At 35.9% G+C, this 26,115-nt stretch overlaps 1 protein-coding gene and 1 pseudogene across 3 annotated transcripts in view; both read left to right on the forward strand.

Moving 5' to 3' along the window:
- FAM83B (family with sequence similarity 83 member B) overlaps positions 1-26,115 on the forward strand; it is a 137,288-nt gene that overhangs the window by 91,164 nt on the left and 20,009 nt on the right. The gene's annotated exons all lie outside the window — the stretch shown is intronic.
- Positions 42-1,278, forward strand: LOC138148023 (acidic leucine-rich nuclear phosphoprotein 32 family member B pseudogene; annotated as a pseudogene).

A 26,115-nucleotide genomic window follows, 5' to 3' on the forward strand; every position in this document is an offset into this window, starting at 1 on the left:
GTTTGTGTGCCTTTGGTGCCTTCCTGGTGGTCTCCCTGGCTCTCCGGGCTCTCAGGGCTCCCTGGCTGGGCTGGGCTCAGGCTGTGCAGCCATGGACATCAACAGGCAGGTTATGCTGGAGCTGCGGAACAGGGGAACAAGAAGCCGGGGGAGGTGAAAGATCTAGTCTTGGATAACTGCTTCTCAGATTATGGGAAGATTGGGGGCCTGTCTTCAGAATTTGAAAACCTTGAGTTTCTCAGTATAGTCCACATCAGCCTTGTGTCTTTGTCCAACCTACGCAAGCTTCTCCGACTTTGAAAGTTGGGACTCAGTGATAACCACCTCTCTGGAGGCCTGGAGGTCCTGGCTGAATGAACACCCAACCTGATCCAGTTAAACCTGAGTGGGAACAAATTTAAGGACATCAACACACTGGAGCCCCTGAAGAAACAGCCCAACCTTAAAGCCTGGAACTTTTCACGTGCAATGTGACCATGCTGATGAGCCACCGGGAGAGTGTTTGCCCTTTTGCTCCAGCCAACCTACCTCGATGGCTATGATGCCGATGACAAGGAAACTCCAGATTCTGACCCTGAGGCTGAGAGGGAGGGCCTGGAGAGTGTTTGTGGGGAGAATGGGGAAGGTGAAGAAGAGGAGGAGGAACTTGATGAGGATGTAATTGATGAGGATGATGATGTTGATGGAGAAGAAGATGAGGAGGAAAAGGAGGAGGAGGAAGAAGATGGGGTAGAGGATGAGGAGGATGAAGAGAATGAAGATGATGATGGAGAGGAGGATGAAGAGGAACAGGGAGAAGAACCCCAGCATGGAGAGAAAAGGAAACGAGCTGCAGACAATGAGGGGGAGGACAGTGAGGACGCCGAGGAGGACTGAGCCACCTGTCCTGCCATCAGTGAGCAGCGGGTTGTGGATGGACTCTGCCAGCTTGCCCTGGGCACTGCTGGCTCTGGGGTCTGTTCTTTTCCAGAAGGGGCTTCATAAGCACTGCTTGGCCTGGAGATTTGGTGACCAAAGGTTCTCTCCATTTTCAGGGGTGTTTTGTGCAACAATTTGTTGGAATTCTTTCTAAATCTTTGTTTCCAAGAAAAATGGGTCCCATGCCCTGCCTGGGCCTTGAAGGGACAGGGGCTCTGGCACTTCGTCAGTATAAACCTTGCAGCCCCCTCCCTCTTCCCTCTTATCTGTCTTTTTTAAATAAATAAAAACTGGAATTAAAAAAAAAGAAGGGGAACCATTACTGCTGGCTATGCTTTCTAGGAGTTTGATAGTAGAGAAGAGATTGAAGATACATGAGATAGCAGTTATATTTAATGGAGTAATGCTGCAGAGGAGGGAAAAAAAATAATCTAGAGCAGAGGTGGAGGGATCCATCAATGTAAAGAGGAGAATCATTTTATCCTCTAAGCCTGGAAAAGAGAAAATGTTGTATATTTCTCTAAGTTTGTCTTCCCACTTTCATGATCATTATTACCATATTTTTGACTGACCCTGGCAATACTGAATGACCTGAAAAAAATAAAAATGATATGAATACTATTCATAGTGTGAAAATAACAAAAGCATGTATACATACACACATATGCATGCTTATATGCACATATGTATATGTGTGTATGTTTGTATAGTGGATAGTATAATAAATAGAAACACATAGTACTGATAAAATGAAAAAAAAAATTCTTGTATTGTTTGTCTTTAGTTCTCAAAGAGGACCATAGAATCAGGAAGATGATACCATGACTTGCAAGTGAATTGGATTTAAATGAGGGAGAGTGGTGCAAAGTCACCAATCTCACTCTTTCCTCCAGAGCCATATGGGTTCAGTGTCAAGATATAAATATATATATATATATATATATATATATATATATATATATATATATATCAGGATGCCTGAATATGGCCCCAGATGCAGTTAACATCTAACATTTATAGCTCTTTAAGTTTTGGAAAGTGCTCTAATGATTATTATTTTATATTCTAAGTAACCCTGGGAGGGAGACAGTATTATGATGTTTTTTTTAATAGATGAAAAAAACTGAAGCAGACATATTTTCCTGACTTACTCAGATCCAAGCAACTAATAAGTGTCCAGGGCCAAATTTGAACTTTGGTCTACATAACTTCAAGTCTAGAGCTCTGAACCTGCACTGTACCACCTAACTGCTGAAGTTTTGGTGAAGACAGTTGAAGGTGTTTCACAGATCACTTGGGTTGTGCACATCAACTGTGGACAATTTTATAAACATGAGCAGATCTTTGAAATTGACTATGTATGTTAAATGTATATTAGTGGTGTTTTCTTTGAAAGGATAGAATGAAATGCTTGAGTGCTTTCAGAACAACTGGTGAAATTAAATAGGGAGATTTTTCACAGAAAAAATCAACACCTAAAGCAATAAAAATTAGAAACTTTCAAGAGAATAATATTTCATATATGTTGCTAGGTACAGGCAGGACAAGTGAACAAAGAAAATAGGTGCAAAATGATGTGGAGAGATAGGTAATTGTATCAGTTGAAACAAAGCTAATTATATTGAAATACAGTTATAAAAATGTATAATAAGAGTTTATAGACCCCAGTTTTTTCACACCTGTGCTAGGACAGAGTGGGCTTTGAATTAATATTAAAATAAATGCTTTGTCTTTACTATGTTTAGAATTACAGCAAAACATCTAGTCAGAGATCATTTATGGTGTGAGCACTATGTCTGACTGAACATATGGTAGGTAGTTGAATGTGGGAGCAGGGAGGTGGCACAGCAAGTGGATTCCTGGGCCTGGAATCAGAAAGATTCATCTTTGTGAGTTCAAATCCAACCTCAGACACTTGCTACCTACACAACTATGGGTGACTCACTTAACACTGTTTCTCTTTCCTTATCTGTAAAAAGAACTGGAAAAGTAAATGGTAAACCAGTCCAGTATCTTTGCCAAGAAACCTCCAAATAGGATCAGACACAATTGAAACAAATGAACAAGTTGAATGTGAGTCTGAAGTGAAGGGCTGTTATTTAAAATAAGGCTCTTGTCATCTAGTTTTGAGTGACAAGAATGAAAAAGATAACACCACCAAAAAAAAAATAATCCTTTCTCTCAATTGGTCAGAACCCTGTTAATTTAGAATTTCTAGGCTCCAACTCCATAAGAAGAAAAATTGAAAATCATGTAGAAAATGAGTAGAAAGCAGGACTTGAATGGGGGAAAAAAGTTAATGGGAATACACTTGTTTAGGTGAGAGGTGTACAAAGTGAGGTGTCTGGATATGACCCCAAAGGAGCCCTGATATAACCTAAAGTGTGATCAGACAATCAGAGAGGAGGGAAAATTAGTTCTGTTTAACCTTTCACCTAATAGCCAATCATAAGACTTGTCCCCAAAATCATCACACTAATGTTCAATCATTACAGCCTAGCACTTACTCCCAGAACTGTTCCTGTGAGCAACTTCTATCCCCATGTTCCAAATTGTCTTCTCAGGGAAATTGTCATACTAGCTTTCCCTATGCACTGGCAATGATTGCTGCAACATCTTTGCCCAAACCCTCACCAAACCTTTAGGGGAAAAAAAGAATAAGAATACTTAATCTAAAAAGTTTGAGGACCACTGGTATAGATAGAGGAAGTTTTAAAACAACCTTAACAACTGACTCCCAATTAAACAAGTACTTCAAGAGCAGTTGGCCTTGGAGTGACATCCCAGCTAACATTTTCTGCAGCTATAAGAAGGCTATTTTGTTCAGCACCACATAAGGCAGAATTTAGAAGTGCCCTTAAATTTTACATAGAGATATTTAAGTTAAATGTAAGGAAAAACTGTTTGACATTAAGGCTAAAAAAAATTGCAACTCAGTGAAATGGTCTACTGAGGGAGGTTCTGACATCTACAACCCCTGGGGATACTTACATAGATTCTCAAAGTGGGTGAAACTGCCTTCCTGGGTGGGTGGGGGTGCTGAAATGATGGGGAGTGGTAGTATCCTTGGGTATAATTGGGGGGCATTGAATAAAAATATGGATTAATTACCTAATCCCAGGGTGATACTAAGTAATTTTTTTTTAAAGTACAGTAGCCAAAACAGTTTGGGAACCTCTGTTAGAATAATACCAAGTCTTGGACTTCAGTCATTCAAACAAAGGAGGAGAACATAAAATAGGAAAAACTTGGGATTCTGACCTTTAGTTGCTGATGAGTCATAATTTAGTTTAGCAGTACAATTAGGTTACTGGAATTTTGCAACCTTTGAGGAATTTAAATTTCAGGAAAGTATTTTACATTATACATTTTTTCTTATGCATGCCAGAGGATAAATTATTTGGACATTTTATCATTTGTGATACTCACTGCTGCATCTGATCAACTCTTTAAAAAGCTTAACATGAGACTTCTTTTGGAACTTTTGCACAATTCATTAATTTGGCTTATTTTTTCTTCTCCTAAGATTTCCCTGTTTCTCTTAAGCTAAGGCCTGTGTTCATCTGCTGTAGACATTTGATGTTTTTCCTCTCTCTTTCTAAGTCTCAGCAAACCTACAATGTAACTTAATACTTACATTCCATTTTCCAAAAAATCGCTTACAAAATGAAAATGCAAGTTAAATTAAAATTGTTTAGCATATGGATTTTATTTGTGTCCTGCATGCCTTTACTCTCTAAAAAGATATTCCCCCAAAGAGAAAGATGTCATCTCCTTCCCCCCTAGCCTCCCCATTGAGGCAATCCCTAAAGGAGAATGATATATTTTTTTTAATTTTCTTTCAGCAATTCTTTAGCTTCCATTTTCTCCCCATTTAGGTGCTTAGATAATGCTTCAAGTTCTGTAGTATGCTTATATTTATAATTTTAAAATAATATCTACTTTTAGGTAGAATGAAGGTGACTACATAGGACATATAGAGCCACTTAGCCCTTCTAGAGTGAAATCATTTCAATACATATAAATGAGATCTTACTCAACCCAATCAGAGTACTAGAGTAAATGGAGAATACATCACCACTGGATAAAAGCCAGAAGAAGATTTAATTTTTCAGACTTTGTGTTACTATTTTTAACATTCAGTACCATGCCAAATAACTTTCTGGCATGAATTACATACATTCTCTATAACCAAGGAATACCAAGCTGAATATTCTGACAAATTATAATTCATAGGAGAAATAATAAAAATAAAATATACTGGAAAAAAAAGATCTTAAATTATTAAACACTTCAAACTTTAGTGGTCATCAGCAAAATATTTGATCTAGTTGTTAATACTATAGATTCTTTGAAAAAATTCTGATATATAGTTATCCTTTGACATTTGTGGGTTTCACATTCATGATTTTAGTTACTTATGGGTTGGCCATTGATAATTAAATGGGAATTTTTAGAGATTTGTGATGTACTGCCGAAAATTATGAATGACCTGTGTGTGTAAAGAAAACTTAAATTAATGTCATAAATACTTTATATTACTAATTTATTAACTGCCATAAATATACATATATCAATTTATCAAATTAAACATTTTGTTAATTTTTGTTAAATTTTGTTAAAAGTTAAAAGTTTCAGTGTTGTAAAGAACTACCAGTTACACACTTTTGGCGAATACTTCCCCTTTGTATCTCTACCATCTAGACTCAGTCATAATGATTTTCTCCAACAGTGATTATTGTATCCTGCAGTTTCCTTAGGAGGGAATCATGAAACTGCAGCTACACCAATGGCTGCAAAGACTTTGCACTGTATGTGAAATACTTATCTCTCACTTATTATGTATACAGTGCTTGGTTGACTTATTTTTGTGTTAATTAACCATGACCAGGATTATTAAAAATAAAGGTTTGGGGTGAGGCCTAGAGCTTTTGAGGTTTTTCACATTTGTGGGGTTCTGCACACCTAACCCCTGTGAATGTTGTGATTGTTGAGGGATGACTCTATTTCCTATATGTTTCTTATGGTGGCATAATTGTCCCTTATGTAGCTGCTATAATTATCCTACCCATAGAGGTCTTAGAGTTAAGTTACCCAGAATACTAGGAAAGGAAACATGAAATGTGAAATCTAAATTCCATCTTAGTGGATAAATAACTTTTGCCCAAGGATTCTCATTTAAGTGAGAGAATACAGAAGAATGAAATAATCTCTCAAGTTCCTTAGTTTTCAAAGCTATAGTCTTCTTTATTATAACCTGAGCTGTCTTTCAAATTTCTGGCTGTAATATACACTTAGGTTACTGTCTCAAAAAATTAGCTGTTGGAAGCTAAAGGGGTAGTCCCATGACATTATTGTTATTAAACTGAATGAAACAAAAAATTTAGTAGAAGTAATGCGGTAAATTACCCATATACAGACCCTTAGTTTTAAATCCCATCTTTAAATTCCAATATGCACTTAAATGATTGTAAACTTTCTCTGAGGAAAAATGAAAATGCTAGTTTCAAAATTGTCTTTCCAGTGTAGCATGCTTTGATTCTTGAAATCTCTATTTTACCATAGTAATATAAATTAAACATGTTGTGCTATGGGTAGATAAATATAAATAGGATTAGTAGAAAATAAGCCATTGCTTGGGGCTAGAATTCAAATGGAGGTATTGTTGCCTAGGTAAAGGATAGGATACTTCAAAATTAGGATGATATATTTTCTTTTCTGTTAGCATATGCCAACCTACATGGAGGGGACAATCAGGCCGGGACCATATATGAGTAAAAAGACAAAATTAATATATGCCTTTTGCTTAAGATAAAAATGTAAACTAGTCACTTTGAAATTATGATTTCTCTCCAGTTATATAGATTACACATGGTCCCTACTTTTATAGAAAAAAATAATCTGTAAAAGGGATATGCAAATATACAAATATTTTTTTAAGTATTTGGGGTTAAGTAACTTGCTCAAGATTACACGGCCAGTTATTTCTGCGTGTAGGAAACAAAGGCAAGCAGGAAGAGCATTCTAGGTATGTGGCACAGTCAGTAAAAAGACACTGAGTTGAGAGGTAGGTTTTTTGTGTAAGGAACAGCAATTAGCCAATATGACTGGATTGTAAAGTACACAGAGGGGAGACTTGTAAGGGTAGGAAAAGAGTAGCCATTATATTAATATTTCTGTGCTGTCTAAAGACTGTGTGATTGAATCTTAGCATGGGACTGGAGATGTCACAACCTTTCTTCTTAGGCTATTAGTTTGCTTTTTGTTTGTTTGTTTTTAGGCTTCAACTTCAAAGATTTTCCTTTATGATTAACATTGATCTTTTTAAGTGAAATTTAAGATACATTTTTATCTGTTTCATAGTTAAGGGTTTGTTATCAAGTGCCCATTTGAACTATATTTTACTAGGCTGGTCCTGTAAGACTCAGAAAGTTTTCAGCAATTAGAATGAATTGGGCTACCTTCTTTACTGGCTTGGACTTTGAAAACCCAGGATCACCTTCATAACATAATGAGACACTCTAGTAGGACTCTTAAAGGAAAAGTAGAAGATTTTAATTTAAAATAATAACAAGTGCTTTGGAAAGGTACAAAATTAAGTGAGGTAGAAGAAAAAGAAATCCTTACTCATGAGGCCTAGATTCAAGGAGAAGGAATTAGTTTAGCTTGTCTTTGGAGAATGGTATGGGTTTAAGTGGGTAGGTGTAAAGCCACGCATGAGCAGCTTTCTAGAGGACTGCTGCTGTGAACAGCTTTCAAGATTCTGATTACATGGTATAGCAAACTCTTTATTTATTTAATAACAAATGAGAGCAAAACATTCACAGAAAATCAAGGTACAGCATTCACAATGTTACAAATGATCACAGAAAATCAAAATACAATATTTACTATGTCACAACTCAACAACTTATCACTAAATTGGCCACATAGTTTTCACCAAAGTGGCCAAATAGTTTTCAACAAAGTACAATCATTTAATAACTCAATCATTTAGTAACTCAATCATTCAATCATCCTTAAGGAGGTAAGGGTCACAAAATACAAAAGTCAAAGTTATCCACCCATGGGGTGCAATTAATTTACAATTTCAACATTCACTACTCAATACCCTCTTAAGGGATAATGGAAAATGCAAAAGCCATCCACCCCTAGGTCACAAGTAAATTATAATTTCATCAGTCACTACTCAGTCAATTTCATCAGTCACTACTCAGTACCCACAGAGAGGTCTTTTCATCTTGACTCGGGGAAGACTTTCAGCTCCCATAGTTCCTCTTCTATGGTCCCAGCTCCTACCCAAATCTAACCAACTGCCACCTGAGTTCAAAGTCAGACAGCGTCCAGCTCCTTGTCCAGCTCTCCATGTAGTTCCTTCTCCACGTTGGGTCTCACAGTGTCCAGTCCATCTCAAATCCTTCCCAGTCTCTGTTCCTGGGAAGACAAGGCTTAACAAAGCCACAAGAACATTCATACACTTTAACAAAGTCACAACAACATTTGTACAAAGTACCAGCATCACAGTCATGCTTCCTCAGTCTTCAGCAGCTCCAGCTGACCCTTAAGAATCTTTAGCACCATGAACTCCATTCTCAAAATCAAAATCACTTTATCTATCCTCCACATGGCTTGCTCCAAGAAATTCTGTCTCAGTTCTCAATTCTCATTCCTCTTTTCAGTTCTTCTCAATTCTCAGTTCAGTCTTCAGTCCAGCAGTAGCTGCCCTGCCTCCATGATGCTTACCCCAGGAAATTCTGGCTATGCAGCTTGTGCTCTTTCTTATATACAGTATAACTTATCCCTGTTCAGCCCCTTCCTGTTACATCAGCAACAGGGGCTCATACCTTTTGTTTCTTTCACAGAGGCTTAATTTGAAACTAGGTGCTAAGTCCCTCTTGGCTTACAAATACAAAGGGATCTTCAAATTTCATTACTATTACAGTAGGTAAGGATATGGGTAAATATTCCATGTTCTTTTTTTGTCCTTTTGCCTGACCTCATCTCAAAAATGTCAGAACTGGAGGTAGAACCCAGCTCTTTGGACTCCAAAATTTATTTTTCTTTTTGACCTATTTATTTATTTGTTTATTTTCATTATTTATTTTTTTAATTGAATTCTAAATTCCCTCCCCTCAGTCCCTGGCTCACCAATTGAGAAGGCAAGAAATATGATATAAATTATACATGTAACATAATGCAAAACATATTTCCTTATTAGTCATGTTGCAAAAAAGAAAGCTAAAAATAAAATAAGTGAAAAAAGGATATTCCAATCTGTACTCAGAGTTCATTGTTTCTCTTACTGGAGGTGGATGGCATTGAATCCAATAATTTTGGCACAATGCCATGATGTCTTCAGGAAATTTAAGTTTAGGAAATTTTTACCCTCTATATGTTTTAATCAGCATTTGGTTTTCCTCTCATTATTTTTGGTGCCATCATAAAAATAATTTAACCTTGAAAACTTTTAAAATATCTGGGTAATTAGTATTGCATAGTGGATAGAATGGTTAACTTAGATACTTGATCTGCTAAGTCACAGAAAACAATCCACACAATAACAGTCTTTGAGACTTTTATTAATTTACAAAAATCATAGCTGATTTTTTTTTACATATGTGATTTCTTTCATTACAATACCAATATAGAGAGTCAAGTGGTATGTATTTCTATTCAAAGTATGTTGTACTTTGAACAAGTTAAATTTTAGTTACTTGAATCTGGGGAACATGTTATTAATGAAAATGTTAAAATCTCTTATTTCTTTACCCAGTTTTGTCTGGAAAGTCCATGTCAGTGAGCATACTGTGCGAAGTAAAAAAAGGGCCCTTTTCAGTCTCAAACCCAGAGCTTACTCTCTTTTTAATCCAAAGTTCCTCTTCAAATTTATTGAAATTACTCTTTACCTTCATTAGGTTTCTGCTTCCTCCTTCTATGACAAGTACATCAAACCCCACTCTGCCTTCAGTTACCTACTGATCCAGTCTGAAACTCCTGTATCAAACAGCCCCATAGAAGTACTTGCCTTTTGAACTCTCATGCTGATGCCACATTATCCTCATCATCTTTATCTATATAAGTCTAACCATTGAGAAAGTCATGAAAATCTGCTGATTTGTATCATTTGGGCAATTTAAATTTACTACTCTCCAGCCATCATTTTTTTTTCAGCCTCTGTTTACTTCCCTTCTCCTCAATGATTATTGCAAAAATATTTTTACCTTTTAAGGTTCTGATCCCAACAGTGTTTGCCCTACTCTCAGGAGAGATTGTTTTGTATACTGTGTCCTTTGTGTGTGAATCAGAAGATTTAGGCTGCCTGGCAAGAGCTTCTAAGATATGTTTTTTTGCACTCTCTACACCTCCTTAAAAAAATCCCTTAATCTTATACATTACCCCTTCTTCTACACCTTCTCTTCTGAATCTGGAATATTCCCCATACATTGTAAAGCTCATCTCTCTACTTGCATTCTTGATCTAATATCCTCTAGGGTTTTGATTAATCCTTCAAATGGTGATCCACCCTTTCTCTTCAGATTCTTGTCTCTCCTCCACTTCTTTATTTCCCCATGCAGCAAACTTACCCATCTGTTGTAGCCTAGGAGTAGTTTTTTGGACATGGAGGAAAAACAAAGGAAGCACAAGCCTTAGTATCAAATTCTTAAAACCCTCAAATTTCTGCTTAGCATCTGGGATACCTTGTATAAATCAGTTAATCTATCAGGACCTCAGTTTCCTGGACTCTCTTTTGCCCTTCTCTTTTCTCTAGTTAGCACAGAACCTGGTACATGGTAGGTACTTTACAAGTGCTTATAGACTGACTGAACTTTCTTTATCTTACCCACATTTCATCAGATATCATTTCCCCCCCAAAATACTTCCCTGATTCCGTCCATCAAAACCAGCAGTGATCTTTCATTTATATCACTAAAATGGTCTTGATCGTACAATACCTATTTTGTAGATGATTGTGTATATACTTTATATCACCTACATTAATGTAAGTTCCTTAAGAACCATGACATTTTATTCTCCTTTGTATCTCCAATAGTACTTTAGACACAGTAAATACTAAAAGAATATTTGTTGACCCACTAAAAGAGCTTTATTGTGTGCAATAATGGTGAGGTAGTATAAAGTAATATGGACTATTTTTCTGTGCAACACAATGAAAATAAGCATTTGTCTCCAACAAATGATAAAAAAAAATTCAGATGGTATATAAGGTTCCTGAGTATAAGATCTTTTTAGTTTTATTTTTTTTTGTAATTATATCCCCAGAATCTAGAACACTGTTTGATATAGAGCAGGTGCTTAATAAATACTTAATTATTAGAACAACTTGAAGCATCTTGATAGATAAACTTAGATGCTGTGTCAGGGAGTAGAAGAGAGAGTACTGTACTTGGAGTTAGGAAAGTCTGAATTCAAATTCGACCTCAGACACTCACTACCTCTCTTAGTCAGATTAATTCATTTAGCTTCTCTTTCCTTAGTTTCCTAATCTGCAAAATAGAGATGATAATAATAGGACCTACCCCTTAGGATTGTTGTGAGAATCAGATGAGGTGATATTTGTAAGATACTTAACAGTGCCCAGCGTATATTAGGCACTACATATGTTAACTATCATTGTCATCATCATTTTAACATTGCCCTACTTTGTATTGTCTGATATTCTTCCTTTTAAATATGAAAAAAAAAATAGAAATCCATCTTGCCTTACAGGAAAGTAAGGGTGGGGGATGGGGATATATAAGAGATGGCAGATTGGGGGAAGCGGTATTCATTATGCTTGCCATCTTGGGGTGGGGAGTATGGGAGTGATGGGGAGACAATTTGCAACCCAAAATCTTGTGGAAATTAATGTTGAAAACTAAAATAAATAAATTCAGACAGAAAAAGATAAATATGACAAAAATTTCCATATCCAAAGTAATATTCTTTCTTCCTAAACAGTAGTAATAGAATCAAAATAGAAAACAAAGGAACTTATCAATGCAATAAATTGCTTGATAGTACAAAATTGACCATTTTAAAGTTACAAATATTTTATGTAAGGATGGTACTTATGTTTATTTTCAGAAATCACTAAACATTTACATTTTAATTTGTTTTCGTTTTGTAGTTTATAAACATTAATGGATTTCCAAAATATGCATAGTTTTTGAAATTTAAAATGTAGGTAGTTATAAAGATTAACTGTTCCACCATAGCTCTTTCTTTTTATTAGTACAACACTTAACTACTCTTAAAAACTTATATTCTTGAAATAAATAAGGTTTACTTTTTACTTAAAGGTTTCTTAAAAGTTCTAAATCCCAGTTGTTTTCCATTTCTGTCCCTGTCTTTTCCTTCCAACAAAATTTCCCTAATTTCAAATCAATCTAAAAGTATAAAGTACTTGTATAATGTCTAAATTTAGACATGTTCTCATTCTCACAATTAGTCAATGGTGACAAATATTTTCCCTAAAATGCTATCTTATACCCCTCTGCAAGTCTTTAACTTTGATAAAAAAGATGAAACCAATCCAATTTAATGATTGAAAATAATACTTATTATAATAAAATCATTTACCCTGTAATCAGTTTCTTTTTAAATGGCATTGATAAAAATAAGCAGTTGTATATGAGATTTTTAAATTCAAAATCTGAAAGATTAATAGCAAGTTGTTGAGAAATGTCTACTAATTTTAACTAATGCCTTTGTCCCCTGTGACTTTTAATTTAAAAATTCAGTGTTCCTATTTCAGCCAAAAAGTTGTCTAGATGCCACCCCTCTGAGTAGTAATTGCTCAGCCTTCCCTGAGCATGAAGCAGAGTGGGGAGGGAAGAAGATTGGTAGCAGGTGGATTATTCTCCCATCTTCTCTCTCTTTCCTTTAAAACTAGATTCATTACTAGTACCTTCTGACATGACTGAAATTAGTTTCAAGAGTGTAGTTTTCACTGACCAAAGAAAGTTCCTGGCAAGGATTCATTGCAGATACAAGGGCTTCTTTGTGTATAGAAACCCAAGTCTTCAACCAAAAGTGATAAGGATGTACATTGGGCTTAACTGTAGGGGGGGGGGCGGGAAACTATGTAGGACATGCCTTTCTGGAACCTTCTACAAAAGAGTGAGGTCTGGGTAGGTAACAAAATCCATAGAGGAGGGAAAATGCCTAAGATAGTCTTAGATGACTCTCAAGATGGACTAGAATGGAATGGAAATGAATAGAGTGTGAGAGTTGAGAGGGCTCTGAGAGTTAATCTGGTTCCAACAACATTCATTTTATAGATGAAAAAAGTGAGGCCTTGAGAGGTGAAATAACTCTCTAGGCAGTAACCGAGGCATAAATGGAAATAAAGTCTCTAGTTCAGATGTCATTCCAACATATTGCTTTGGCTCTCTTCATTGCCAATAAATTAGAAAGATATCTACTTTAAATGGGATTTCTCCTATTACTGCTGTGTTTAGAAGGCTTGCTTGAGTGATGGCCTTGGATTCAAGAAAGACTTTAATTTTCATCCCCGCTCGAACACTTACTAGCTGTGCAATGATGAGAAAATGACTTGACCTCTTTAACCATAGGTTACTTATCTCAAGACAGTAATAGACCCTGGAGTGAGGGCCTAGATATGGATTCAGGAAATATTGACTAACTCAGTCTCTAGCTGACTAGCAAGTCATCTCAGTTTCCTCATCTATAAAGTTAGGGGTTGGGGGTAATAATAGTTCCTACCTACCAGGGTTGTTGCAAAGATCAACTGGTATACTTGTAAAGTGCTTTGTAAACCTTAAAGTACTATATAAATACTATTATCATTATTATTATTAAGTTGGGGATAATAATGCCTGTACTACCTATCCTACATAGTATAAGGATCAAATAAAATACATTATATAAAATATAGGTTCAGTCTTTTTGTGATGCTGCTTTCAGAGCTAATTCTGGGAGTCTAAAAATTTTCAGTTTCCACAGTGGTATGATCTAAGGAAAGGTGTGATCACTGCATTCCTGCCCTGTGTTCTGACTGATGAGCCTCCACAAATTGCCTCAAAATCATATCTGAAATTATTATTAGCATAATAGCTTTCTACAATTCTCTCCTGGACAGGATTTATGATAGCACAGAATAATGTGAAGAGCAACTAGATGGTTCAGTTGACAGAGCATGAGGTCTGGCGATAGAAAGAACTGAGTTCAAATATGACTTTTAATTAGCTGTGTGACCCACTGGAAAGAAAATGGCAAACCACTCAAGTATCTTTGCCAAGAAGACCTCATGAAAAGCATTGGCAGTCTATGGTACGCAGGATCATGAAGAATCAGTTGAGTGAAAAACAACAGAATAGCATGAAGGGTGGAACTGTGTTCCAATTCTTTGTCACCTTTCTCTTTTGTCTTAACTCCTCTTCCCAATTTCTGTTAAGGACAGCACCTTCAAATTCACCAGTTTTGCGATTTCAATGTCATCTTTCACTTTTGCTTTCAGTTGCTCCATGTCTGGTTAATTGCCATGTACTCTCCTTTCTACTTCTACAAAAATTCTTGCATCTGTCTTCTCCCTATTCACATAGTCACCATCCTAGTTCCAGTCCTAATCATGTCTGCTTTGGACTATTGCTATACCCTCTTAATTAGTCTCCCCTCTCTTCAGTACATTCTTCATACAGCCACCAAAGTGGTTTTCCCAAAATTTAGATCTAACTGCTTTTTACCTTCACTTTCAGTAGTTCCCTCTTACTTCTAGGCTGAAATAGATATTCCTTTGTTTATCATTTATAGCTCTTTGCAACTTGACCCCATTTTATCTTTCCCAGGATGACAAGGAACACTAGCACACTGGCTCTTGCAGCCATAGGGGAGCAGGGACCCTGATTACAGTTCTAGGATGTAAAGGAGTGCTTATGGAGGCTTGTGGGTCAGAACACAGGGTAGGAGTGGAGTGGCTACACCTTTCCTTATATCATACCACTGTGAAAACTGAAAATTTTCAGACTCCCAGAACTAGCTCTGAGGACAGCATCACAAAAGGCCTGAAGCTTGGGACAGTATCCCTTCTAGACTAGATGCAGAGTCAAACTTTAAAATAAAGTGAAAAGTCAACTAATAAGCTGGGAAAATGAGCAAACAACAACAAAAAAAAAGAACTTACCCATAGAAGGTTATTGTGGAGACAGGGAATATCAAGACACAAACCCAGAAGACGGCAATGAAATGAAAGCAGCTATGTGCAAATGTGAAGTGAACACAAGTCCGTAAAGAATTCCTGGGAAGAATTCAAAAAGGATCTAAAAAAAAATCCAATAAGAGAGGTAGAAGAAAAATCAGAAAAAGAAATGAGAGTGATACAAGAATCTTGTGTGGGGGATGGGATTCATCTAATGGGCTGCATGTGCAAGGAACATATATGACCAGGTTATATTCATAACTGGACAAATCAAGTCCCTGATGCACAAAGCTACCACTTCTGCTATCACCAAATTGTTCTCTGTGTAACCTCCTCTCCACTGGATGATGCTTCTGTTGATGCCTTCCACATATTGTTTCTATCGCCCCCTGTTGGGTGTTTGTGCTACTAACTACTAGATGTCAGGTTTCTGGTTCATTTGGTCTTCTGTTATTGAACTGCCTTAAGGGTCACCTAATACCCTGTTCCACACCTACTTGGCATCTTATACTTATTAAGCCTTCCTTCTATAGAATAGTCTACAGTTCTCTCAGCCAACTCTACTAGCCAATGTGAAAGTGCTATGGTCAACCTAAAATTTTTGACCTGCCATTTAACCTGTTCTCACCTGACGCATGTGAACCTCTCCTTAACTCCATCAAGTCAGTCCTTTCAAATATTGTCTGGAACGCTATTCCTTTATCCTCAGTTATTCCTTTTAGTAACTGACTATGAAACTCTATCCAGAGTAGATTTCCATGATCATTTTTCTCAGCCAGTGACTCTCTTCTCATCAGCCAAGTTGTATCTATGGGACTGACATCAATCAGTTCTACTGCTTGAACTCTTATATTTTGCTGATTAATATGACTATATTTTTCCAGTAATTGCTGATTACTATCTCTCCATTGACTCTTCTATGGTCTTCTCTGTCTTTTCCATGAACTCTTTGATTATTTGCTCCTTGGAATTTCTCAGTTCAACACTCATTTCATTTTTGATCAGAAAACCACTTTAGTTTTTATGACTCAATACTTCTGACAAAGCAAGGTATACTTGGTGCTTCACTAACCCATATATAAATAAACCTCACTCAGTAAACTGAAGTGTCTCCCTATTACCTCCATGATCAGATACAAAAGCCTGTATTTAGCAATGCAAGCTCTTAAAAGCCAAGCCTTTCCCCAACCTTCTAGCCTTGTTATGCCTTACTGCCCAACAAGGACTTTTTGATTGAGTGACACTAGCCTCCTTGCTGTTCCACAAATGAGATATTCTTTGTCTAGACTCTGGGCACTTTCTCTTGCTGACCCCATACCTGAAAATCCTTGCTCCTCAACTCTTTTTGTAGACTTCCCTGGCTTTTTTTAAATTAACATGAAGGGGCGGCTAGGTGGTGCAGTTAGTAGTGCACCAGCCCTGAGTCAGGAGGACCTGGGTTCGGATCTGGCCTAATGAACTTGATACACACACACACAAAAACTAGCCATGTGACCTTGGGCAAGTCACTTAACCCCAACTGCCCTCCCCCCCCCAAAAAAAAAAGCAAAAAATAAAAAAATAAACATGAAAATGCATCTTCTAAGGGAAACTTTTTGTAATTCCTCTTAATGCAATGCCTTCCCTGTTTTAGTTGTCACCTATTTTCCCTGCATATAGCTCATTTGTTAGTATTGTTTGCTAATTATCTTCCCCCATTGGGCTGTAAATTCCTTGAGGTATTGGATTGTTCTTTGCCTCTTTTTTTTTAAATTTCTGTCACTTAGCACATAACTTACTCAACACATAATAGGTGTTAAATAAATGTTTATTGACTGATTGAAAAAGATCTTAGTGATGTGGTGATGAGGAATCATGTTAATATACCTCATTATATTCCTGTGTTCTATGTAAATAGGAGGTCTCTGCTGGATAAAGAAATCTAAAAGTGTTGGCATTCCCTGTTCCCTTTCCCACCAGAAGCATATTACAACCTGCTCTGCCCTAGACCAGCTATCTATATTTCATTGTATTACTAATAAAAATTGACATTTATATAACAGCTTCATAATGTAGGCATCATAATTATTATTCCACACATTATATCAATCAGGAAACTGAGTAGTTGTGACTTGCCTGGTTTTTTGGTAAATGGTTTTTCACACTGATCACAGATACCTTTGTAATAGGAGTTGAACTCCAGTCTTTCTGACTCAAAGGTTAGAATTCTGTTTATTATAGACTATATTTCTCTTCCCTCAAGCAGCTTATCTGTGGAGACCATTTATATTGGGATTATTATAAAGGCCAGATGGTGCAGTAGATAGATTGCATGGCCTAGAGTCAGGAAGGTCTGAGATCAAATCTGTTTTCAGACACTTACTAATTGCATGACCCTGGATAAGTCACTTAGTCGCTGTTTGCCCCAGTTTCCTTGATTGTAAAATGGAGATAATAATAGATAGCACTTACCTGTCAGGGTTGTTCTGAGGATCAAATTATATAATAATTGTAAAGAACTTAGCATACTGCCTGACTCATAATAAGCACCATATAATTGCTAGCTATTATTAGTATCATCAATGTATCAATTTGATGTGCTTATCATGATATCAGAGTTTACTATATAAATACACCATATTACCAAAACCCTATAGATGTTTATATACCAAATTATCAATCAGCACAAGTTTGGCCGTGCAGCTGTTATTTCTTAATTAAAATAGGCTCCTAAAAACCTGATAAACTTGCATGAACTGATGCAAAATGAAATGAGTAGAACCAGAAGATCATTGTGCACACAGTATTGTATGATGATCGACTATGAATGACCTAGCTATTCTCAGAAATACAATGATACAAGACCATTCCAAAGGACTTATGGTGAAAAATGATATACACCTCCAGAGAAAGAACTGATGATGGAGTCTGAATAGAGATCATTTTTTTTTTAACTTTCAGTTTGTTTTATAGTCTGTGTTCTCTCTGGCAACATGGATAACATGGAAGTGAGGAGATTTGGAACTCAAAAATTATAAAAATACAAATGTTAAAATTCTTTTTACATGTAATTGATAAAAAGTATTATTTTTAAAATTCACTTCAATATTTCTATAGAATTTTATTCATGTTTATGGGTTTTCCTCTGAAAGATATCCATGTCTCCTAAACTTTTATGACTTATGTCTCCGTCTTGCCTTAAGACCACCATGGGGATTTTACTAAAATTAGAGGGTTTCTTACACTTTGGCACTGTGTTGATATAATGGGACATTTGGGCTGTTTAGTTTGAAAAAAAAATTGAAATTAGAAAAATTTTCAATTTGAAAAAAAATTAATATTTATATATAACATATATTATATCATATATAAGGCACTGTGCTATTCATTAGGGAAAATAAGAAAACCATACAAAGAAAACAAAGATAAGAAAATCATACAAACACACAAAAAAACAGTCTTTGCCTTCAAAAATCTTGCATTTGGCATTGTATGCACAGATATGAGTATTTGTAAGGTACCAGGGAGAAGAAAGTACAAGTTTAGGATACATGCAAGATATAGAAGGATGGAAGGTTGTGAATGGAGAGCTAAATTTCAGATTTTAAACTTAAAGAAGCACCACAGTTAAGAGTGATGTTGAGATATAAGATCCTTTGTGGTTTATCAATTCTTAGAATTTCTTTGTACTTAGAATCTGTACCATTTCACTTAGTACTTGATCAAGCCTTGCTTTGTGTTATTCTCTTATTCCATATGTATATATCTTTTTCCTCAACTAGATTGTCATTTCTTTGAAAAATTTAGTTATATTTCTTATTATAATATATACTTGGCTGGAGTAGAGTCAAGACGTAGTTCCAAGAATATGGAAAGGCTGATGAAAAAGGGAGGCCAGAAAGGGACATCAGTATTTGTATTGAGATCAAATAGTAATGAGGACAGGGGATAGGGTAGAAAGAAAAGCCATGAGTAAAGCATTACACAGGAAAAAGTAGGGGGGTGGGTTCCAGGAAGCAAATAGATTACAGGAACAAGGATCTAGACTGGGTGAAATAGATGGGTCTAATTGAAACTCAGTGAAGAGATTTTAGAGTGATTATTTCAGGGTGAAGGGCAGGTTTCAGTATGACTAATATAGGAGGAACTAGAACAGAACTACATTTGCAAAACTGGCCCTTTTAATGATTCCAGTATTCATGTCAATAAGACCTCATTTTGAGCATCAATATCCCACTCTCCCCTCCCCAAAGAGGTGTTAGATAGCTATAAATTGTGTAACATGACATTCTTAAGAGTCTCAAAACTTCAGCTGATCTCAATGACAATAGAAAGATGTATTACCTGTGTAAGGAAACTGGTGTCATGAAACATGAAGTTTTCATGTTAAAAATAACCTCCAAAGACATGTTTACCTGGGAAAAGGAGGTGGGGCTAGATATATAGAGAGAGGTGGCATAAGAGATGATGGGCTCAGGTGTTGCCATCCAATCCATGAGATAATCAGTTATTCACTGCTATGGTAGATCATGTATGGAATATTTACATAAAGACTTCAAGGAAGGATCACATGGGATGTGTTAAGGTGAAGAGATTGTCATTTGTATGGAGACAATGCCTATATTGATGAGGTCATGAATCTATTCATTTAAATATTATATCAAAGTAATTGTTTGGCTGTTTAAACTAATGTATAAACCATTACCCAAAGATTAATATTGCTTTTCAAAATAGTAATATTGAGAAGCCATATACTTATTCAAATGGTGTTGTCATTGTTCAAAATAGTTTTCAAAATTTAATTCTTTTTTCTCTTATTTTTATAAACGTTTATTTTCTCATCCCTTTCCTCTCCTGATTTGAAAACAAAAAAAGATAAAGAAAACACTCATAACAAATGTGTTTAATGGAGCCATTAATATTCCCATTTTGGCCAAGTCCTAAAATGCATGCCTCATTTTGTACTTTTAAAGCCCATCGCCTCTTGACCGGCAGTGCCTAACAAGCTTCATTATTATTGTGTAAAGCCAAGCACAAACAGCTTTCCAAAGGACTGCTGTTGTGAACATCTTCAATTTCTGATTATATAGTATAGTGAATTCTCTATTTATTCAGTAACAAACTAAGACAAAACTTTGACAGATACCAAAATTCAGCATTCATGATGTTATGACATAACAAGTTATCACTAAAGTGGCCACATAGTTTTTAACCAAAGTTGTCACCTAGTTTTAAACAAAAGATACTAAACAGTAAGAACTAAACTCAATCATCCTTAATGAGGCAAGCCTCCTTAATAGACACAAAGTACAAAGGTCAAAGTTCTCCACCCCTAGGTCATTTTGTCTTAATCTCTCAGTCAAAATGTCTTCTTTCTTCTTAATTGGAGATTAGTTTCCAATCATCCTTAATTCAATCATCCTGAAATGGTACAGGATAAAGATTACAAAGTTCTCTTACCCCTAGACCACAGTAAATCATGATCTTCTCAGTTTACATTAAATACCCAAGGAGAAGTCTTTTCATCTTGACTTGAGGCTGGCTCTCACATTCCATGGTTCCTCTTCCATGGTCCTAGCTCCTGCCCAAATCTATCCAACTGTCACCTGGATTCAAAGGCAGGCATCTCTCAGCCCCTTGTTCAACTCAGCATCCAGTTCCTGATCCAGGTCTTGTTCCATATTGAAGCTCACAGTGTTCAGTCCAACTCAAATCCTTCAGAGTTCCTGTTTCTGAGAAGACAACAATTAACAAAGCAACAATAAAATTCATGCAGATTGCCGGCATCATCATCAATTCACTATCTGCCTGTGAAATCAAAACAGACCTACCAACAAGGTCTGAGAAATCAACACAAGTCATCAGTATAATCCCAGGACCTCTGAAAACATCAATAAGACCCTCCTCCAGGAATTCTGTAAACATACAACAAGAAAATCCTCTTTCAGGGCTTCTGAACCAGCAGTAAGGTCCCAGGGCATCTGTAACAACAGCAACATCCTCTATCAGCACACGAATCTGACAAAGTAATATCAAAATAGCCAGACAAAATACTGGCACCACAGTCATGCTTCCTCCCAGTTTCTGCTATTTCAGCCTGGGCCTTTCGTTATATATGGTCATTAAGCTCCTCCCTGTTCCACCCCTTCCAGTTGCATCAGCAACAGGGGTTCACAAGTTCTGTTTCTTAACAAAAGACTTGGTACAATTATGGGCAAGAAACTTGAACTTAAGGTGCTAAATAATTCAGTAGTTGCAACAAGGGGTTAACCACTTCTTTTTTTTGCTATTACATATGGGTACTTAAAGTCATAGTTTGTGATTTCATTAATCAGAGTCCTAAAATTAAAAAAAAAATTCTTCAATGAAAAAGAAACATGTCAGTCATTCTAATTTCTGAGGTTTTCTGTTAGAAGTTCTCCTGGTCTTCTAGCTTCAGTCCTCTCCTGTGAATCTTTATTTGTCCCTCATTCCAATCCATGACAAAATAGAAAATCTTTTGGGCTTCTTTAGATCACTGGCTCAAGATGAAGGGGAAAGAAGGAGGAAAAGAAGCAAAAGGTATTAGAACTAGGGATATCTATTGCAAAGATTTTATAGTAGTAATCCTGATTTTTTGTAATGAATCAAGGCAGTTCAAAAGAGGAGCTAGAGAAATGTTCTGAGCAATGGTTCTCTCAAGAGTACTGGTAAGAGGGACAATATTCATTTCCTTTTGTAACATTGGTTATGTTTCTTTAAACCATCTCATTGATTTATAATCACCAATACACTTCCACTATTTCAAAAATGTATTATAAAACAAACAAAAAAAAAGCCATGATATAGTGATGGCCAAGCTACTCTGTTACAAGGGGGGTGGGGTGGGTATTGTGACTTTTGGTTAAGATGAAAAAGCTTTTGATTTTGTGGATACAGATGAAAACTTATCCCTATCTGCTTTTGAATTTGTCCATCATTAAAGTCAAACATTTAAGATTGTTTGAAATTGTGAAAATTAGAAGCTAGGAAAGAAACAAAGGATGAAGAATTTAGGTTATATATAAGGGTCAAAGGGAATTATTTTATTTTTCCCAAGTACATGTCAAAACAATTTTTAGCATTCATTTTTACAACATTTTGAGTTCCATATTTTTCTCCCTCCCTTCCCAAATGGCAGGCAACTTGATATAGGTTATACATGTACTATCATGTAAAATATATCTGTATATTAGTCACAGTTGTGAAAGAGGAGACATATAGAAACGGAAAAAAGACACAAAAAAATAAAGTGAAAAAAGTATGCTTTGATCTGTATTCATGGTCCATCAGCTCTTTTTTTTTTCCAATTAACTGTATTTCAATTTTTCCAATTACACGTAAAGGTAATTTTCAGTATTCACTTTTGAGTTCCAAATTTTTTCTACCTCGCTATCTCCCTGTCCTCCTCCCCAAGCAAGCAATATTGATATAGACTATCCTGTACAATCATATTAAACATATTTCCACATTAGCCATTTTATAAAAGAATAATCAGAACAAAAGGGGGAAAATCATAAGAAAGGAAAAAAAAAGACAGAAATAGTATGCTTTGATCTGCATTCAGCCTCCATAGTTCATTCTCTGGATGGGAATAGCATTTTTTTTTCATTATGAATCGCTTGGCATTGGTTTATATCTTATTGCTTGGAAGAGCTAGGTATCTCAAAGTCGATCATCTTGCATTGTTGCTCTTACTGTGTACAATGTTCTACTATTTCTGCTCATTTCACTCAACATCAGTTCATGTAAGTGTTTTCAGATTCTGGCTGTCGATCATGTCTTATGGAACAATAGTATTCCATTACATATATATATACCACAACTTGTTCAGCTATTCCCCAATTGATGGGCATCCCCTGAAATTTGAATTCTTTGTCACCACAAAAAGAGCTGAGATATATATATATATATATATATATATATATATATATGCAGGGCCTTTCCCCTTTTTATGATCTCTTTGGAATACAGACCTAGTTATGGTATTGCTAAATCAAAGGATATGCAACATTTGGTTGTGCTCTGGGCATAGTTCCAAATTACTCTTCAGAATTGTTGGATCAGTTCACAGCTCCACCAACGATGAATTATTGTTAATCATTTTCCTTTTTTTTTTTATCATATTAGCCAATCTGAAAGGGATGAGGTGCTACCTCAGAGTTGTTTTAATTTGCATTTTTATAATCAATAGCAATATATGACTATAGATAGTTTTAATTTCTTCCTCTGAAAAATATTCATATCTTTTGCTAATTTATCAATTGGAGAATGGATATTCTCATACATTTGATCTAATACTCTCTATATTTGAGAAATGAGGCCTTTTTCAGAGATACTTGCTATAAAGATTGTTTCCCAGCTTTCTACTTTCCTTCTAATCTTGGTTGCATTGGTTTTGTTTGTGCAAAAGCTTTTTTTTTATTTAATATAATCAAAAAGACCTATTTTACATTTTATAATGCTTTCCTTGTTTGGATATAGACCTACAACTCACTTAACTTCTTTAAGAATTTGGATGCTAATCTATTGTTTGGTAAACCTCCAGGTACCCTGGTTTTTGGGATAAGAACTCAGTATTTAACAAAAACTGCTGGGAAAACTGGAATATAGTATGGCAGAAACTGGGCATAGACCATTATCTAACACTATATACTAAAATCAAGTCTAAATAGGTGCATGATCTAGGTATAAAGGTTGATACTGTAAGCAGTCTCCTAAAACAAGGAATAGTTTACCTATCAGACTTGTGGAGAGGGAAAGACTTTATGACTAAACAGGAATTAGAGAACATTATAAAATGTAAAATGGATAATTTTGACTACATGAAATTGAAAAGCTTCTGTACAAACAAAGCCAATGTAACCAAGATTAAGAGGGAGGTGGGAAATTGGGAAAGAATCTTTACAACCTATGTCTGACAAAGGACTCATTTCTAAAATATACAGAGAATTGAGTCAAATTTTTAAGAATACAAGTCATTCCCCAAATGATAAATGGTCAAAGGATATGAACAGGCAGTTTTCAGAGAAAGAAATTAAACTATCTATAAGCACGTGAAGAAATGCTCTAATTCACTATTGATTAGAGAAATGCAAATCAAAACAACTCTGAGGTACCACATCTCACCAGTCAGATTCGCTAAGATGACAAAACAGGAAAATGACAAATGCTGGAGAGGATGTGGGCAAATTGGAACACTAATGCATTGCTGGTGGAGTTGTGAACTGATCCAGCCTTTCTGGAGAGCAATCTGGAATTATGCCCAAAGGGCTATAAATACTTTCATACCCTTTGATCCAGCAATACCACTCCTAGGGTTATATCCCAAAGAGATCATAGAAATGGGAGAAAGACCCATATGTACAAAAATGTTTATAGCAGCTCTTTTTGTGGTAGCAAAGAATTGGAAATTAAGGGGGTGCCCATCAATTGGGGAATGGCTGAACAAGTTGTGGTATATGCATGTTATGGAATATTATTGTGCCATAAGAAACGAGGAGCAGATGGTCTTCATATTTACCTGGAGAGGCTTAAAAGAACTGATGCTGAGTGAGAAGAGTAGAACCAGGAGAAATTTGTACACAATTACAGACACAACGTATGTGTGATGACCAACTTCGATAGACTGGACTCTTCTCAGCAATGCAGTGATATAAGTCAATCCCAAAAGACTCATGATGGAGAGAAATATGTGCATCCAGAGAAAGAACTAAATTTATATCCAGGTTGAAGCAAAATACCTGATGTTTTTCCTTCTTTTATTTGGTCCTCTTTACCATTTTTCATTCCAGCTGGTACAATCCATCCTTATAACCTGACTAATGTATAATGTGAAAGTATTTACAGATCCTATACTTGACTATAAGCTGCCATGGGGGGTGGGGAGGGGAGGGAGGGGGACAAAATGTGAAACTCAAGGAATTGTGGAATTGAATCCTGTAAACTCTAAAAGGAAACAAACAAATTAATTTAAAAAAACATATAAAAAAGAATTTGGATGCTATACCATTTGATGTATGCATGTTTAATATTGATAATACTTCACTGTCTGTGGTACCTTTTAGCAAGATATAGTTCCCCTCTTTATCTGTTTTAATTAGCTCTATTTTTGCTTTTGCTTTGTCTACTTTTCTTTTTTTCCTTCAGATGAAATGTAATGGATTCTGCTCCAGCTCCTTACCTTTGCTCTGTGTGTGTCTCTCAACTTCAGGTGTGTTTCTTATAACCAATATATTTATAACCAACAAATATAGGATCCTAGTTTTTGGTTCATTCTGCTATCTGCTTCCATTTTATGGGAATTCATCCCATTCATAGTTATGATTGCTATTTATTTCCCTCCATCTTATTTTTCCTCCTGTTTCTCATCTCCTTTCACTCTATCCTTCATCAACAGTGTTCTCCCTCTGTCTGCTCTTTCTTCTGTCAGTCTAATCTCCCACACAGACAGTACACACTCTTTAGTTAAGCTCCACCCCTTCTACTTTCTTGTCACATAAGATAGATTTCTATATTCAACTAATTGTGTACATTATTTCCTCTTTGCGCCAATACACATGAAAGTAACGTTCAAGTGATGCCTATTGCCCAACCTCCCATTTTTCCCTTCACAGTAATAGGTTTTTTGAACCTCTACTTTTGAAATAATTTGTCCCATTTTATTTCTCCCTCTTGTTTGTTCCTAGTTTACTCCTCTTTGTCATCCCTTAGATTTTATCATTCCCTCAAATTCACCTTATACTCATACACTCTGTCTATGTATATTCCTTCTAGTTTTATTATTAGTGGTACAGTTTTTAAGAATTATAAGCATCATCTTCCCATGTAGGAATGTAAACAGTTCATCTCCATTGAATCCTTTATATACCCCCCCCCCCCTTTTATTTACCTGTCTGGGCTTCTGTTGTGTCTCGATATTGGAATTTTATTTGTTGTTGTTCAAAATTTTTTGTTCAATTCTGGTCTTCTGCTTATGAAAGCTTTAAATCATTTTATCCCATTGAATTACCATCCTTCCCTTGAAGTATTATATTTAGTTT

The sequence above is a fragment of the Petaurus breviceps genome, unplaced genomic scaffold (genome assembly GCF_028583685.1).
Source record: "Petaurus breviceps papuanus isolate PSGF00001 unplaced genomic scaffold, PetGlider_PUasm1.0 90822, whole genome shotgun sequence".
Taxonomy (NCBI): domain Eukaryota; kingdom Metazoa; phylum Chordata; class Mammalia; order Diprotodontia; family Petauridae; genus Petaurus; species Petaurus breviceps.